This window comes from Marmota flaviventris, chromosome 4 (assembly GCF_047511675.1).
Source record: "Marmota flaviventris isolate mMarFla1 chromosome 4, mMarFla1.hap1, whole genome shotgun sequence".
In the NCBI taxonomy this organism is placed as follows: Eukaryota; Metazoa; Chordata; class Mammalia; order Rodentia; family Sciuridae; genus Marmota; species Marmota flaviventris.
Window position 1 is genome coordinate 5,325,537 of NC_092501.1, and position 15,620 is coordinate 5,341,156.

The 15,620-nt window shown below is 46.6% G+C and overlaps 2 protein-coding genes across 3 annotated transcripts in view; one reads left to right on the forward strand and one right to left on the reverse strand.

Moving 5' to 3' along the window:
- The window catches only part of Dock1 (dedicator of cytokinesis 1), a 450,610-nt gene that overhangs the window by 230,524 nt on the left and 204,466 nt on the right, over nucleotides 1–15,620 (reverse strand). The window lies entirely within an intron of this gene.
- The window catches only part of Insyn2a (inhibitory synaptic factor 2A), a 52,725-nt gene that overhangs the window by 22,602 nt on the left and 14,503 nt on the right, over nucleotides 1–15,620 (forward strand). The window lies entirely within an intron of this gene.

The window sequence follows — 15,620 nt, forward strand, 5'->3', positions numbered from 1 at the left end:
CTTGTGTAGATTTCTGCAAGGCCTCAACAGAGAAAGGTCTCATCGTAGGCAACTTACTTAGCCTCCATGAGTTTCAGCGTTGTCTTCCACTGGGCAGGAGTATCATCTGTTAAAAACGATGCCCATAAACCCTTTCCTCTAATCAGCACACGGTGGCTGGGAAGAAAGGACAGTCCTATAAGAGCATTTCATCAGGACTCATTCTGTGAGCAGGTAGACGGGCACAAAGCATCCAAAACCATGTCTTTTAGTACCTTGTAAGAAGTTTGCACAGTTCACTAAAATCACTCTGCATTTGAGCCTTGGCTTGCATGAATGCCAAGAATTACCAGCTTATTTCAGACTTCTCAGTATTATTCTTGTTTCTTCTCAGAAAGGTTAGGGTCACACAGGCTACCTAAATAAGTAACTTCTGTAGTCATTGAGGGCTAGAATAAGCAAAGCAGAGAATTTTGAAAAACCAATCAATTCCTAGAAGAGTGGTGATTCCTGACAGCAGCTATGGAAATCCTGGGTAGAGGGGCTGCAGACAAACTGGCTGCAGGTCATCAGTGAAAATGCCATCCACTGTAGTGCGGTGGCCCAGCAGCACCCTGGGTAGACATAGCTTCGTTTGCTTCCAAAATTGCATACCCCAAACATTTTAGTCTAGAGGAAGTCACTGGTTCGTGACAGCCTACTGATGCTGGGTATTCAGAGAAGCTGTTGAGGCCTTCATGCACAAGTCCAGGATCATCAGCTGCCCAGAGTGAAGCAGGCTCTTCTACGGGTTGGGTCTCTCCAGCATCTGCTGTGTACTACCCACAGGCTCTGGTCAGGGTACAGAGGGACCCAGGCCTCACAGGCCCATAACATGACCACAGTAGACAGAGATGAAATCAGGAAGCTTCGTGGCTATACTAAATCAGGGCTAATGTGAGACCCTGAACTGAAAAGAGAAATCCTAAATAACAGGCCAGCTCCAGGGGTCCATGGCTTGCAGGAAAAGCTCGGATCCCCATGATCCACAGTCTCCCTCGATTCCTGCCATGCCACTGTGGGGACAGCTCCCTGTTACTCAGGTTCCTTTTCACTGAGAAGGAGCTGTTTCTTGGTGACCCAGGCCAGTTCTCCCTAGTTCAGGAAATACAGTGGTAACAGAAACAGAAGCTTTGAGAATCCCCTCTAAATTAGGGCTCCATGAGGGCAGGCTTTCAGGACAGGAAGAAGATACTACATGCACATCAGTGCAGAGTCCTAGATTAACACCTGCTCAACTCTGGTTTTCCTTTGAATCACTAAGAAGTGGGAACAGCCACAGGGGAAAGAAGGCTCCAGGGACCTGGACTTCTGGAGGGTCTGAGATAGTTCCTCCCATATGGGGGAGTGAGCAACCATTTTCTGCAGAGATAGACTGTCCATGTTTTAGGTTTTGAGGGCCATACAATCTACGACACAATGATTCAACTCTGCCAATGTATCCTGAAAGCAGCCACAGACAATCCATATACAAATGGGCACAGCTGTGTTCCAATAAAACATAGAAATCCAGGCAGAAGCCAGATTTGAGCCTTGGGCCACAGTTTGTGCACTCTTATTACATGCTTTATAATGTAATGACCATGTTTGCTAAGTGGCACCCAAGCCAGAATATGGGTGCTGGACCTCCAGGGTGTGTAGCTCTCAAACCTTCATCCCCATGTTGAGAAGCTTCTACCAAGCAAGTCCTACGTGCCAGGCAATGAGCAGACGTCACAGTCGCATGCATTCAGGACTGCCTCTGAAGGGTTCACGGAAACCTTATCCTTTATCCAAGTATATGCTTAATTCTTCACCAGCCTATACAACCTGTGGGGACTGGTTTGGGAATTCTATGTTTGTGTTTTACACACACACATATGTAATTTATATGTACCTATGATGGCAGCTCTTGAAGCCATGAAAAGGGCGGTGACAGAACATTCTGCATGCTGTGACTTGCTTTAACCCTAGATATTGATGCTAGATGGATAGAAATGATATGCTTGCTCTATGTCATGTCCTTCTATTGACAAATCACTCAGAATTAGGCATTCTTCAGGAAGCCCTGCCAGGGGATGGAGAAATCTCTCTGAATTTGCTCTAATCGCCAATGCCCAAACAGAATAAATACTGCATCACAATTATGGAGGAAGCATAAGGGGACACTTTTAATTTGTTTAAGTCACAGAGCAGAGAGAACCAACATGGAAACTGTGCACTACTGCAGCAGCCAAGGCACAAATGCTGTAGAATCCAATGATCTTCCATTAGATTCCGACTTATTATCTCTCTGGATCCCCCCCTCCGGGAGCCTAGGGAAAAGCTGGGCACGGTGAGGCGATCCCATCCCAATTTGGCTGTGTAGTGTCTAGAACGATGATTGGGTTGCTCTTGCCAAAGCCTACCCACTTAATGGAGATCGAAGTCTTCCACCTGGTTAGCTGGGAATGGCCACATTTGAAGGAATGGGTCGGTGGCATTAGACAGTTTCTCCCCAGCCTCCATGGTCCTGAAAATAATCCTGTGGATCTCTGAGATGTTGAGGGCTGCCTTCCCCAGCTCTGGCACGGTGCATCACAGAAAATCAGGGCATTGTGAGCAGCAGAGAGAAAGCAACACTCGCCACGAGATCAGAAGCAAAAGGGTTCTGATTTCTGCCAAATGCTCCTCCTGTCCCTTCGCACTCTGTATTTGCACGGGATGAAAATGTCAGCACTTCATTTTCTAATATTCTTGATAAATCCGTCTCGGTGGCTCTCTCCACAGTTACTGTGACCCAAAACATTTTAAACCCTTGCAGCCAGCCGGCTGAGGTCAGACTCCAGGGCACTTGCTTGCTGTATTTTCAGGGCATGAGATTCAAGAGGGGAACAGAGCAGAATAACTGGCGCTCTGTGGTCGGCCAGGGCAGAGCTGGGAACGTGGCACTGACCTACCCTCCCCTGACTGCTTGGGCAGGGTCGCCAACCCCTCCGAACCTGAGACACTTCCCGTGCACCAGAGTCCTGACAGTGCAGCCCGGCGCTGCTCTCGGAGACTGGACGAAAGGCAGAAGACCAGGCCCTTGTCCCTAGAACGGGGCTGCTCTCAGTCACTCCATTGCCATAGACATCGCTTTCTCACTGAGAAGTGACCTTCCAGTGCAAAGATGAAGGGAGGTTAAGCAAGGGCACAGGCTGGACGTGTCAGCCACTATTCTCTGGGTTTATTCTCTAGGCTCGTTTATTTGGGGTGAGGAAGGCTTTAGGATTATAGAATGGGGGCAGCAAGGTTTGTGCTTGTTTTCAGAGAAAAAGCACATGACACGTTTATTTGGAGTCATGGGCAAAACTGCTATCAGAGAGCAGCCCTCCCGGCCCACGCTCCCGGGGCTGCGTTTCCTGACATGAAAAAAAGAGGGTCCAGGCAAGAAAAGGAACCACGGAGATTCCCTTCTGCTCCCAGAACACAGTCTGCAGGAATAGCTAAAGATATCACAATTTCAGCCCATCTTAAAATCCGTGTAGTAGTTTTCAGAGGATAAAAAGTAAGAAAAGAAGCCCTCTCTGCAGATCTCTGTCAAGGTGCTGGATGATCCTAACGTGCCGTTTTCCTTTCTCCTCTTGACACTTCGTCAATTGCTTATCTCTTCCACAGCCACAGACGCTAGAGTCAGCCTTGGCCTTCAAGGTCGCATCCTCAGAACAGTCTTCAAGGAAACCGTTTTCCCCACCTCTGGATGCAACAGATTTGTGATAGAACGTTCAAGTCCTAAAGTCCGACTCTACCTATTATTTTTATGCTTTTGAAACAGAAGCATGTATCATATTCCTTCTAACGTGTTCTTAGAAAGGATGTGATATTCACAGGGTCATGGTGAGCCTTTTCTATAGCTTATATTTAGATAACTTTGTAAATACTATTTTTAAGTTCTAGAAAAAATAATAAGCCTTTCCATCCCTAATTTGAAAAATAAAGTAAAATGTATTTGTAAGAATATAAAACACATTTCACATTCTCGCTCTGGGCTTCATGTAGGTATCACACATACTTGAAAATGTAATTTAAATAATCTTCCTGTGCAGAATGCCAAAATAGCTTTCAAATACCTCCCCAGCCTTTCAAGTTGGTAGGTGAATAAAAACCTCACCATCGAGCCACTAGGCGATTCAGACATCCCATTTGCAGATAAAATGAGCAATTCAAGGCATGACATGAACGTTTATGGAATTTATGGATTTGTGTCCCAGAATTCAGATTTTTTGAAAAAAAGATGAAATGCAAGTTCTGGTTTTCAAATACTTTTTAAAATCCTATGCGATTTCTGCTAAACTGTGGGAAAAAAGGTTTGAGCTGTATTTCCTAATGGGCCAGAGGGGGAGTCCAGTGCAGCAAGTCCTCTTGGCAGAGCACCTACACAGCTCACCAACTTGGTGCACCTCCAAAATGCCAGTCGTGCAGACTTTTCTTATTTAAACCTTTTTTAAAAAATTCAAGATAGGAATGATCTCTATCAGGAAACTTGAGGTGGGGTGTGCTCAGTACCTTCCCCAAGGTCAAAAGTGTGGGAAAATGGCACAGTCCCCTCAGAGAGAGGAGCCTGATACAAACACACAGGGAAGCAGCAGGACAAGGACAATGCCTATTGTCCTTGATATTGCGAGTCTAGGTTCCTCCTTTACTTGAAGGTCTATGGAGGCTCCTGCCCCCAGACCTGGAGGGGCTTATGCTGATTTCATCTCCTGGAGAAAGCGTACTTTCAGGGGTTCAGGCAGCAGGGTCTGCCATTCCAGGGTATCCCAGGAACAAAGTATATTTTTGAGGACTCATAATCATTAAGAGGAAGCCCCTCTCTGGGATAATTTTAGAAAAAAATCAAAGCCATTGATCTAAATCTAGAGATCTTGGTGCAGGACACAGAATTCATCTTTGAGCTACCTGCCTGGGTAAGCTGGTCCAATAGGGCCTTGTAACAGGCACGGCCCACTGGGTGACCCTAGGTACCCACCTGGCCTGACTTCCTCAAATCAATACCTAAATTCATGTGAGCAACAAATTAAAGCAAAGTTTTCAGTGCATTGTGAACATAAACTTTGCACGTATTTTAAAAAAGCAGATGTAAAAAAAAATTTATAAAAATTGAGATCCTGGGAAAAGATGATCTAAAAATGGGTCATTGTAATCAAACTGGAGTAAAATTTTTAAAAGTCAGTATTTCATTGGCAACAGCATGAGACTATTTCCCCAGATAAGTCTCATAATTGAATATCAAGGATCGTACAAATGATCACACTGAAATTTAAAGATTTTAATCTTCAGCGACAAGAGCTCTGAAGCATTTGTTTAAATAACAAATGGAAGGTCAGGCCATTGAAACAAAGCTCAAATCTGCAAAAAGAGTAGGTTCTTACTTAAAACTAGGTTGATCTAAAATTTACGTACACACATAAAAAACTATAAATAAATGATAAAAGCCTCTGTGGATATTTACCAACAGAACAACTGGCAAATGCACAACACTAATACTTTAAAATTAAAACCTCTGTAAGTTATAGAGTGTGTGATAGTCCTCAGGTAGAAAAGAGTGACAGCCCAGAGGGACAGTCTGTTATCATGCCATATACGCACAGTCTCATTTTCATTCTGGTTTGGTAGCCTGTGGTACCAACATTCATTTTCATTAATTTCCAATAAATTATAGCTTCAGCTTTAACTCTCCTCCAGGAACACAAGTTAATCAACTTCGCCTCAGCTCAGCCCCCCAAAAGTTGTCTTTCCCAGTACCAGCTACACCCGGTGCCTTCTGGGGCCAGTGACGTGTTTGGATCATTATTGACATCATTTTGAACTCACTCTCTTCCTGACTGCATTCATGTGTAAAAGAAAATGGAAGTCTGGCCTCCTTTACACCATAGCCAGGCATTCCACACACAAAATAATAATTATTCTTGTTCTTGACTTTTGCATATTATGATAATATGATTAACAAAAACTAAAGGAGAAAAAAAGTCTTGCCTTAATAATAGTGTTCATCTCTGTATTTTCCTCTCCAGATCTGCCTGCATTTCTGACAGTAATAATAATGTATGTACAATAATGAGAATGCATTCCCTTTTCCTTGCTTGGCTCTGTGTGCAAGGAAGCCAGCCAAGAGATGGGCCAGGGCCTTGGGGAGAGACAAAGAAAATAAAGAAGTAGCCCTGGAGTTTAGACAGAGGATGAGCAAGGGAGCAAGGGAGACCCACTAACGGCGCCTGCTTTGCAGGGACAGGGTGACTACCCGGTTTGGATCTCACCCTGGCTAAGATGCTTTTCTTCCAACCACCATTATTGTTTCACTTTAATTCTTTGTAATGAAAACAAGCATTAAAAGCTTCCCTAATAGCCACAGCCTCCCCAGAATTATAGTGTCACTACATTTGGGGAGCTGCTAGGCCAATAAAAGTTAATTTGTCAACACCATCTAAAGAAAGCAACCGAGTTCATTAAGGGTGTTTCTCAGCGAAACGTGTTTGGCAGGATTGCTCCTGGGCTCAAGGAATGACCTTTTCTGGGCAAGCGAAGATGGGCTGGTTGCGGTGCAAGGCTAAGCCATTTATTTTCATAACTGGGTTGGGAGGCAGAAGATGACTGACCTTTTCCCCCACTTGTACGGGAACATTTTACATGGGATAACGTAAGACTGTTAGACAGATGTTCCCTGCCCAGCGGGAATGTCACAAAACCCACATTTCTGTTTGGCTTTTCAGAAGCAAAGGGGAGTTTTGCCCATTAACCCCGAGGGCTATTCATGCAGACTCTCCAATCACTCACTCACTCATTCATCCCATCACTATTCAAAAACAGTTCTCCACCATCCATTCTACTCCAGGCCCCTGTGTGGGAAGCCTCCCCCTCACTGTGCTGTTGTTCTGGATGTCAGGAGAACCAGCAGCTGAAGGCTCTGGCAGGTTCTATGGGAACGACGGTTGAGCGGCAGTTTAGAGCTGGAAGGGGGCAGGGAAGAAAGGGTACTGGCCCTCTCCAGTCATGAAGGAGCCCGCCACCTTGGCACACCATGTCCCAGCCAGAGAAAGGCACCACGCCAACAGGCCTGGGGCTGGGAAGGTGCACCAGGACACGTTCCCCACCAGAGAAATGCTCTCAATCGATGCTGCAGAAGAAAGGGGCTCCATCGCATGGCCAAGGTACCTGGAGTGGACCTAGAGTGCACTCTGGTACTGAGCTCAGAAAGTGCCGGGGACTTACTGTGAGGTATGTGGAGCTGCCGTGAAGGGTGGGATTTGCATGAGCAGTGCCAACAGTACCAGAGAAGGACGGTTACCTTTCCTAAGTCACGGCAGATAACTTCCCAAGCATAGAAGCAATTTTTTCATTCTAGATTTTAAGTATCTTGAGAGCATGGCTTGTTTCTTATGGATGCAGGTAACTGACCCCCAGCAAGGGTCTTGCACTGTGCTAATGCACTGGGTACACTGTGAGCAACAAGCACTTTTGTTTTGGTTACTTTGTAGCAAACTCCTTTAAGGTCTCTGATTAGTGCCCTCAGTAGAAATAAGCAGGATTATTGAAAATCATCCTGATGTTAAGATCGAATGGGGTTTGCATTACCATCTCAATTCTTGGCGTTGGGAGAATGGAACAAGCATGATTTTGAAAAGCTCACCTTCTGGAGGAAGTTAAATGTAGGGAAGACAAATAGGATGAACAAAGACTCCCTTTAACTTGTCAAAAGAATGTGCTCCAAAAACTCATTTCTTTATAACTTGGGTTGGAGTTCCCAGGCTAGCCCTCAAAATGCTTTAAGCAGTACAGAGAATCAGCCACAGAATGCTGTGGAATCTCCCATTATGGTTCTTAGAGGGACCGTCTTCTGAGTCCTAGTACTGCATCCTCAAAACAGATCTTGCCTGGTATAATCACCCAGAGCAGACTCTGTGTTATATAAGAAATTTTCGGAATGTACACGATCATATTTAGGGGAAATGCATGAATGTGTGTGAAAACGAAGTGTCTGATCTCAGTGAGAGCCCTTCCCCCAAGAGATGGCCTAGATGACTATAGAAACCAAAGTGTAACAGGACTGGCCTTCCAGCCTGACCTCATCTACAGGCCCATGAGCTGGAGAATCTAGAGGAACCAGAGTCATGGAGTGCGTAACACCTGTGTTAACATTCCCTACCCAAATATGACTTGGAGACCATATTTAAGTCACTCTAGTAGAGATACTGCTACTGGGTGCAGAAGACACAAAGTGACTTGTCTAGAGATTCATTTAACAGAGATCAAATTAACTCTTGAAGGGCTGCTGAGACCAAGTTGCTTCTCAGTCTGTGTTGGGTTCATTTGCTCATTCATTCCATGCATGTACGAACCTCCACTGCCATCTCTTCTGTGACTGGCATGGTGACATCAGTTGGGCAAGCAGAGGCTCTGAAGGGCTATGTCAATGCGGAATGCTAGGTGCTCTGGCTGAGGAAAGCGTGTGGAGGAGGGTGGTTTGAGAACTGGCCAAAGGTCACAAGCAGAACATCTGAAGGGGGCTCCTGCACAGCTCCAAGCAGGCAGCAGCAGGTGGGGGCACATGGATGTCTTCAGGGCAGGGGAAACACCTTCCTCACATCTTTGCCAAAATTAGAGGACACTGTGACTTGGTTTCCAGAGCACAACCTTAGTTTTAGCCACTAACACCTACCTTATCTGCTTGGAGAGCCCAGGTCAACAAGGCCACCAGGCTGCACAGCGTGACTTGGCAAGTCTGCCCCTGGTAGGAGACAGCTCCCAATGCTACGGGGGCAGAGGGAACTGTCGGACCATCACCCACAAAGGCCTGGGCCCCCTTTGTTGACTGACAGGTGACCTTGAATTGGCCAGGAAAACTGACTTTGTATTCTTCACATTCTTTCTGCCAACCTTACACTGGATGCTCCCTAAATCTTGGCAGTTAACAGCTCAAACATTTACAACAGACGTAGCTGAGTTTCCTCGGATCCTCAAGAAGGTTTAAACTCACTTTAGCAAGTGAACTAGGTACACTTCCAGGACATGTCCTGGCACATTCTTGGTGAGAATGTGGATACAGAAACAAGCCAGATCTACAGCAGTGGGTGGCCAGGTCCCTTAAACATCAGACATGGGCTACTTTCAAAATTTACTTTCCCCACACATGCACAATTGTAGAGGTGTCATTCCACGTGTCTAATTAATGTCACTTTGAGACTATTAAATGAAAAAGTCTTCAAGATGCTGACATAAATGACAGCTTAGTTATCAAAATAGGACAGCTGGGCAACAATGCAGAAGAAAAGAAATTTTTTTTGGCTCCCAGTGAAGAAGCCCAGAGAAAACAAGAGATCAAAATCAAGACAACAAGTGAAACACCTGAACATCCTGGAAAAGAAGCCCTGGGGGCTCCATTTTTGCAAGGACCACCATCCCTAGCCTAGGGCCATACCCTAGACCTTAGAGTTAAAGGCAGACCTGGGCTCATGGTGCTGTCCGTGGTGCTGAATTGCCCTGTGACAATCCCAAGACCCTGTGTCACTACTGTTTTGAAGGCCACATTTGGAATCCACACCCCGACTATAGCATTTTCCAAAATGACATCTGCTTACAGGCTAGAAGTTGAATTTTCTAACAATTAAAAGGACATTTAAAAGACAGCAAATAAGTCACAGGGTCACTTTCTGTGTCCTGCACTGTGCAGAACTTCAGGGAAGGGGTCCACAGCACATTGTGCACCAACCTACTGGCAATGCTGTGAGAGTTATTTCTGAACTCTGCAGCCAGACTGCACCTACTCAGATGTCCCATGCAGATGCCCAGGGAGGTGAACAGAGGATTTTCAACTGAGAATTTAAATGACTATTTTTTTTTTTCACATGGGGTCTTGCTATGTGATCAGGCTGTCCTTGAACTCCTAGGGTCCAGCTATTTTCCCACTTCAGCCTCTCAAGTTGGTGGGTTGACAGGGCCACCACCACAGCTGGCGAGAATTTAAGATCTTAGAGAGCTGGGGATGTCACTCAGTGGTAGAATGCCTGCCTATCTCATGCAAGGTCCTGGATTGGGTCCTCAATTTAAAGAAGAAGACGCCGGCGCAGCAAGAGAAAGCAAACCTCACAGACAGATCACGCAGCAGGCAATATGGTGGCCACAGGAACAGCACCTTCAAGTCCACCCAGTAATCAACACTCTGGCTCCTGTCAGCATGGGAAGAGCAACCCCACTCAACAACTCTTCTCCTTGGAGATACTCCTGGCTTTATTGGGCTTTGCTTCCCATAACAGCACAGAGACGGGCAGAGTCCCCCTTCCTGATCTTTAACAAACAATGTTTTGCCTCTTGCTTTGCTCGGAGCTGTTTGTCTTGCTTCTCAGACCCTTCTTTAAGCTGTCAGCCAGAGGCCCTGGGCAGCTTGGATGGGTAGCCAGGAAGAAAGCTCCCTGTGACCTTCCCCTGACATTTCTCACACCCTTCCTGCCAACTTAGCTCTCCCTGCTACCTTCACAGAGGGCTGCTGCTATCTGCCACTCCCGTCCCCTGCCTCCCAGGACAGGTCCCTGGTGCAGCTTGGGCTGAGGTTGGCAGCTGTCTATCTATTATCATTTCTAAAAGTGCCACAAAAACTGCTGCACAGCGCCACCCTGGGACTCCCCTTCTTTTATAAATTTTGCTTCGGAGCCCCTCTTTTGCTAATGACCCATGAAAGGAATAACTGAAGATTCGCATGCAGAAAACTGTCACCAACACTTTTTTCAATAGATATGCCATAACTTATTTTAAATATATTTCAGTCTGTAGATATATATTTGTTATACACTTGTAAACACAGGATATATGTTTGTATAATCTGGGATTTTCCATATTGACAACTGAAGAACTGGAGGTAGCTAGAAAACCTGGTGATTGGCATGCTGAGTTAAACTTGAGAAGCCCAGGCCACCGCAGGGAGGTAGCCCTGAGGTTTTCTTTGGATGGGGATGCCCCAAGCACCAGGCTGTGTTCTGTAAAGCATACTCACTCTGCTTTTTTAAGTAGAGCACGGGCCTCGTGAAGAATCTGGCTCGCTACAAAGTAGACGTGGAAGTGACTCAACAACTGGACACCACAGTTAGCGTGTCCAGATCCCTCCTGTTTGAACAGAGCATCAAGTCCCTCTGCTCCGTGTGTTTCCACACAGTCACCCTTGATGTCCCTGGTAACTTTATACATCACGTCTAGTGTCTTCTAACTTTCAAGGAGACCCATCCCAACAGAGGAGTGCTCAAAGACAACTGAGCAAGGAGAGGGCCAGTGTCCTGATTTGGTCCCTGGGTTGAACCTGTGCTCTGGGGGGATGGCAGGCAACAGGGCAAGCAGAACAGAAAACCCTAAATCACCAACAGGAAAGACCCCACCTGGGACCCTTGGTGCTTCCTGGATGCTAAATGCTGAGTTCAAGTGACCCCCTTCATTCAGATGCAAATGATAGCTGTCTACAGTGGGATGAGAGCCAGGGCCACAGCACTCCTATGTAGGATGCAAGTGCTTGTCCTCAGAGCCCAAAGGGGAGAAAGGTGAGAAGAGAACTTTTCCCAATTTACACTTTTCATCTTCTTTCTGCACTCAGTTGGAATTCTTTGATTAGATTAGTGTGTTTTTCTGGATTTCAGTAGAAGAACACAAACACTGAGAATGACTTGGCAAAACTAATATTAGCCAAACACCCAGAAGGTACCAGGAATCATCTCAGGAGTGAGGTCATAAACCTACAAACAGCAGGGACTTCTCAAATCAAAAGGGAAGGGAGTCTTACAAAGGAGGCACTCAACTTTCAGGACAAAAAAAAAAAAAATGTTTGATCAAAATGCTTTGTTCACACCTTTTAGATCAATAACCTAAGCTCTAACATCTCAGAGCGTCTAATTTATTAAAGATCTCTACTTCCCCCTCATTGGATAAGCATCTACTCTAGCAGATTGAGGGTTCTGGACTGCCCCTGTTCATGCAATGACAATATGGAAAGACACCCTCTCCAAGCACTGGTTTCGTGACGTGTTTCCAAATTGAGAAGGAAACATAGGGGATTCCCAGCAGAGCATTTGGTGCGTCCTGTCCCACAGAACTTCCCTGCTTTGTCTGTATTTGGAGTGTGCATTTGCTCAGTGGCTGCAGCCCATTTATTAATGTGGCCATGAAATGATCCTGGGAAGCTCCGAGGACACTTGTGGATGACCAACCAAGAAGCACAGCGGGATGCAGAGCTGCAGGCCCTCTACCGAGAACATTCGTGTGCGCCACGACATTTCAGCAGGCACAGAGTGGCTGACATTAGCGGTGGCAGCAGCCTTTGATTGAGCCATGTGACAAGGGCCAAACGGGCTTTTCTGGACCTCAGGCATTTGATTCCTTTAAACAACAAGGATTTAAACAAAAACTTTTGAAATATACCAAAGGGTCTCTCCAGGGAAAGTTCTTGGAATGGAGTTGAAAATAACTTCTCAGACATGGTAGAAATGTGACTGACCACCCGGTTTCCTTGTTGATAGAAGGAACTAGAGAGAGCAAAGAGGAGGACAGTGATGCTGTCACTGTCCCAGGACAGGGAAGAAGAGGGCTGACAGGAAGTGTCCTTCTCATTCTGCCATTAAATATAAAATCATGTCCAGCGAGCTTCCCCTTTGGGTGACCTGGCTTCACCTCCACCATGTGCAGCCACACTGGCCTCTGGTCTTGTCCTGCCACGTGCTGCCATCTCCCCCTGCAGGATGCCAAGACTGGGGGTCCTGCTTGCAGCACTCAGCCCCCACCATCCAGTAACTGACTGCTTTTTATCATCTCCCTGGTCTCCCTTCAGATGCCACCTCCATGGGGTCAAGCCAGAGCCACCCCTCACAGCACCCCCTACTGTACAGAACCTGACTGCTCATTCTGCCATCCTCCTGTACCTGGTGCTGACCGCCTGCTCTCCCACTCCACGACAGGCCTTGGGAGAAGGCTCTACCTCACTCACACGCCTTCTCCATGGCCACAGTGGTGTCTGTCACTTGGTAGGCACTTAATAACTCCCTCCTGCTTCCTGGCTCTAAAGGGGCAACCGTACGCTGGGCAGGGTGATTAGGACGGCCTTCTCAGGAGGGCTTGGGTGAGGCCAATCTTCTGCATCTCTCCACCCTCAGCAGAAGAAGCCTCTGTGAACCCCAGGTGCCTGAAGCCTTTGTCCTGTCATTGCCCGGTTCTCTGACAATACCAAGCTGCCAATTACACGAGGTGCAGAACACGGGTCCCAAGCAAGGCAACACTGAGCACCAGAAGCCTGGGGTCTAAGAATAATGAGATCCTGGACCTGAAGTGTCACTGTGTTCTCCTCTGTGAAACGAGGAAGCACAATTAATTGGAAGACTCTAGGCTCCAATGTCAGCGCAACACTTGGAAACTCTGAGGTTACTGAGCAGAGAGGGATGTGGGTGTTGATGAGGCTCCACCGAGATCTGTCCTGAGGTCTAGGGCAGGAAGGTCTATGGGAGTGAAATTCAGAGAGTGCCATCAGACAGCAGTGAAGTTACACCCAACTCCACCTTCTTTAAGCACCACAGCCTGGTGTGACAGCACAAAGACCACAGTCGTGTGCCCACCAGGACAGCAGGAGAGCAGCAGCACCTCAGCAACCCAGCCAAGGGCATGACAGCACACTCACAAACATGTGACAGAAGGCTTGGGCTCAACTCTTGCACTTATTTTATGGTGCAAAATGACCTTGTTCAAAACTGAGCTTCGAGCCAGGCTCAGGGAGAATGAGCTGGACAGAGAAAAGCCTTGTGCATACACTAGGCCTGGGAGCTTGGGGTGGGCTGGGCTGGGCCCTGGGGAGGGGGACTGCATGGCTGGGCAAATCTGCAGCCAGGATCCATGCATTCTTGGGGCTGGCCCTTGGGGAAGGCAAGGGCATAGCCACATATTTCTCCATCTCCTGAAAAAGACAAGGGAGAAGAAACATCCAGGTGGCAGGCAACTGCTCCCTGCGTAAGGCATGATGGTAGGGAAAGGAAGAGCCGGCCATTATCATCCCAGTTCCTGTTCAGATAAGTGAACCTCAGGAAATGCTTGGCAACACCTTGGGGCAGAGGTGGCCACTCGGTTAACAAAGTGAGCAGGACTCAAAGGTCACATTCCAGTTTCTGGAGCTCATAGACAATCACACATGAGCAGACAATCCTTTTGTCAAATGTTTATGTAACGCAAAATACAATGAGGAAACAAAAGTTATTTTCAATTTAAACCCGTGATGCATACATGAGAAGTGTACATAGTGAAGGTGACAGAGGTGGTGACTATTGCTGTTGACAGAAACCCTCTGTGCACACTATTACTTTGTTGAGTGACTCTGTGTGTGTAAATTTGTCCCCAGTGATTTAGAAACCAATTTGGATGGAAGCTTTTCTCGAGCCACAAGTTTAACAGATTCCTGTTATTCTGTTTGTCCCTGAGTACAAAATAATTTGCAGAAAAATTATACCTGCATGTTGATAATATCAGAGAGGAAAGGCCAACCCAAGTAGGTGGGAAAGACCACAAGAGCATAGAGCCCCCTGTACAAGTTCCTGGGGTGACTGGTGCAAGACAGCTCCAACCTGCCCCAGAAACGCCCTTCACACTTCAACTTTATATAACAACAGAACTACAAATAAACTCCAAGGTTACGTTTTAGCAGCAGGGACTGTTAGTGACCCCTAGACACACACACACACACACACACACACACACACACACTACACACACATGCTCAGTCCAAAACCCATCTGGCCTCGTAGGGCACAGAACTCCCCAGAGAATGCAGCCAGCGAGGGTAAGTCAGAGGTCTGACAGTGCAGCAGGATGCTCTCACGAGGACCCAGGAGGCAAGCAGTAAATGCTCTGGGATTTATAGACCAGGTGGCAACAGGAAGGCCACTGTCTAGGTCTTTATATTTTAAAAACAAAATGTATTCAAAAGTTTTACTATCAAAATTTAAAACATCGCTTATGGACACTGAAATTTTAATTTCCCATCATTTGCCTGTTTCACAAATATTCTTTTGACTTTTTTCAAAGATTAAGAAATGTAAAATCCTAGTGCTCAGTGGTAGGTCACTTGCCTAGCATGTATGAAGCCTGGGGTTCAATTCCCAGCACCACCAAAAGCAAAAAGAAAAGGCAGTGTGAAGCCCCTCTTGGCCTGCTGGACCAAGCAGGCAGGGGAGGCAGGCCACGGGCCTCATGCCCACTCTGCTGCCAAGGACAGGGGTGGACCTGAGCAAGCCAGGGAGTCACCAGCCAGGTCTACAGCTGGTTTTCCCTCAAAGTTTCTTCATAACATTATAAATACAAAGCTGCACTGAAACATCCCAAATTCCCTGGGCTTATAACAAAATCAGATTATATACTCCATCCAGTGGCTTATGCTTCTAAATTATTATTATTTCTATGGCCTAAACTTAATTTAAAGATCATGCCAGCTTCAGAGGCTGCACGGTTTGTGTATAATAAATGCAGGGACAGGAACAAACTGGGGACACACATCAGTTGGTTTCCAGGACGGGGACGAGCTTGGCTCTGGGAAGCATCTGGTGTGAGGCATCTGCTCTGTGCGGCCAGCGAGCCCCAGCCACCGCTTGTAATGC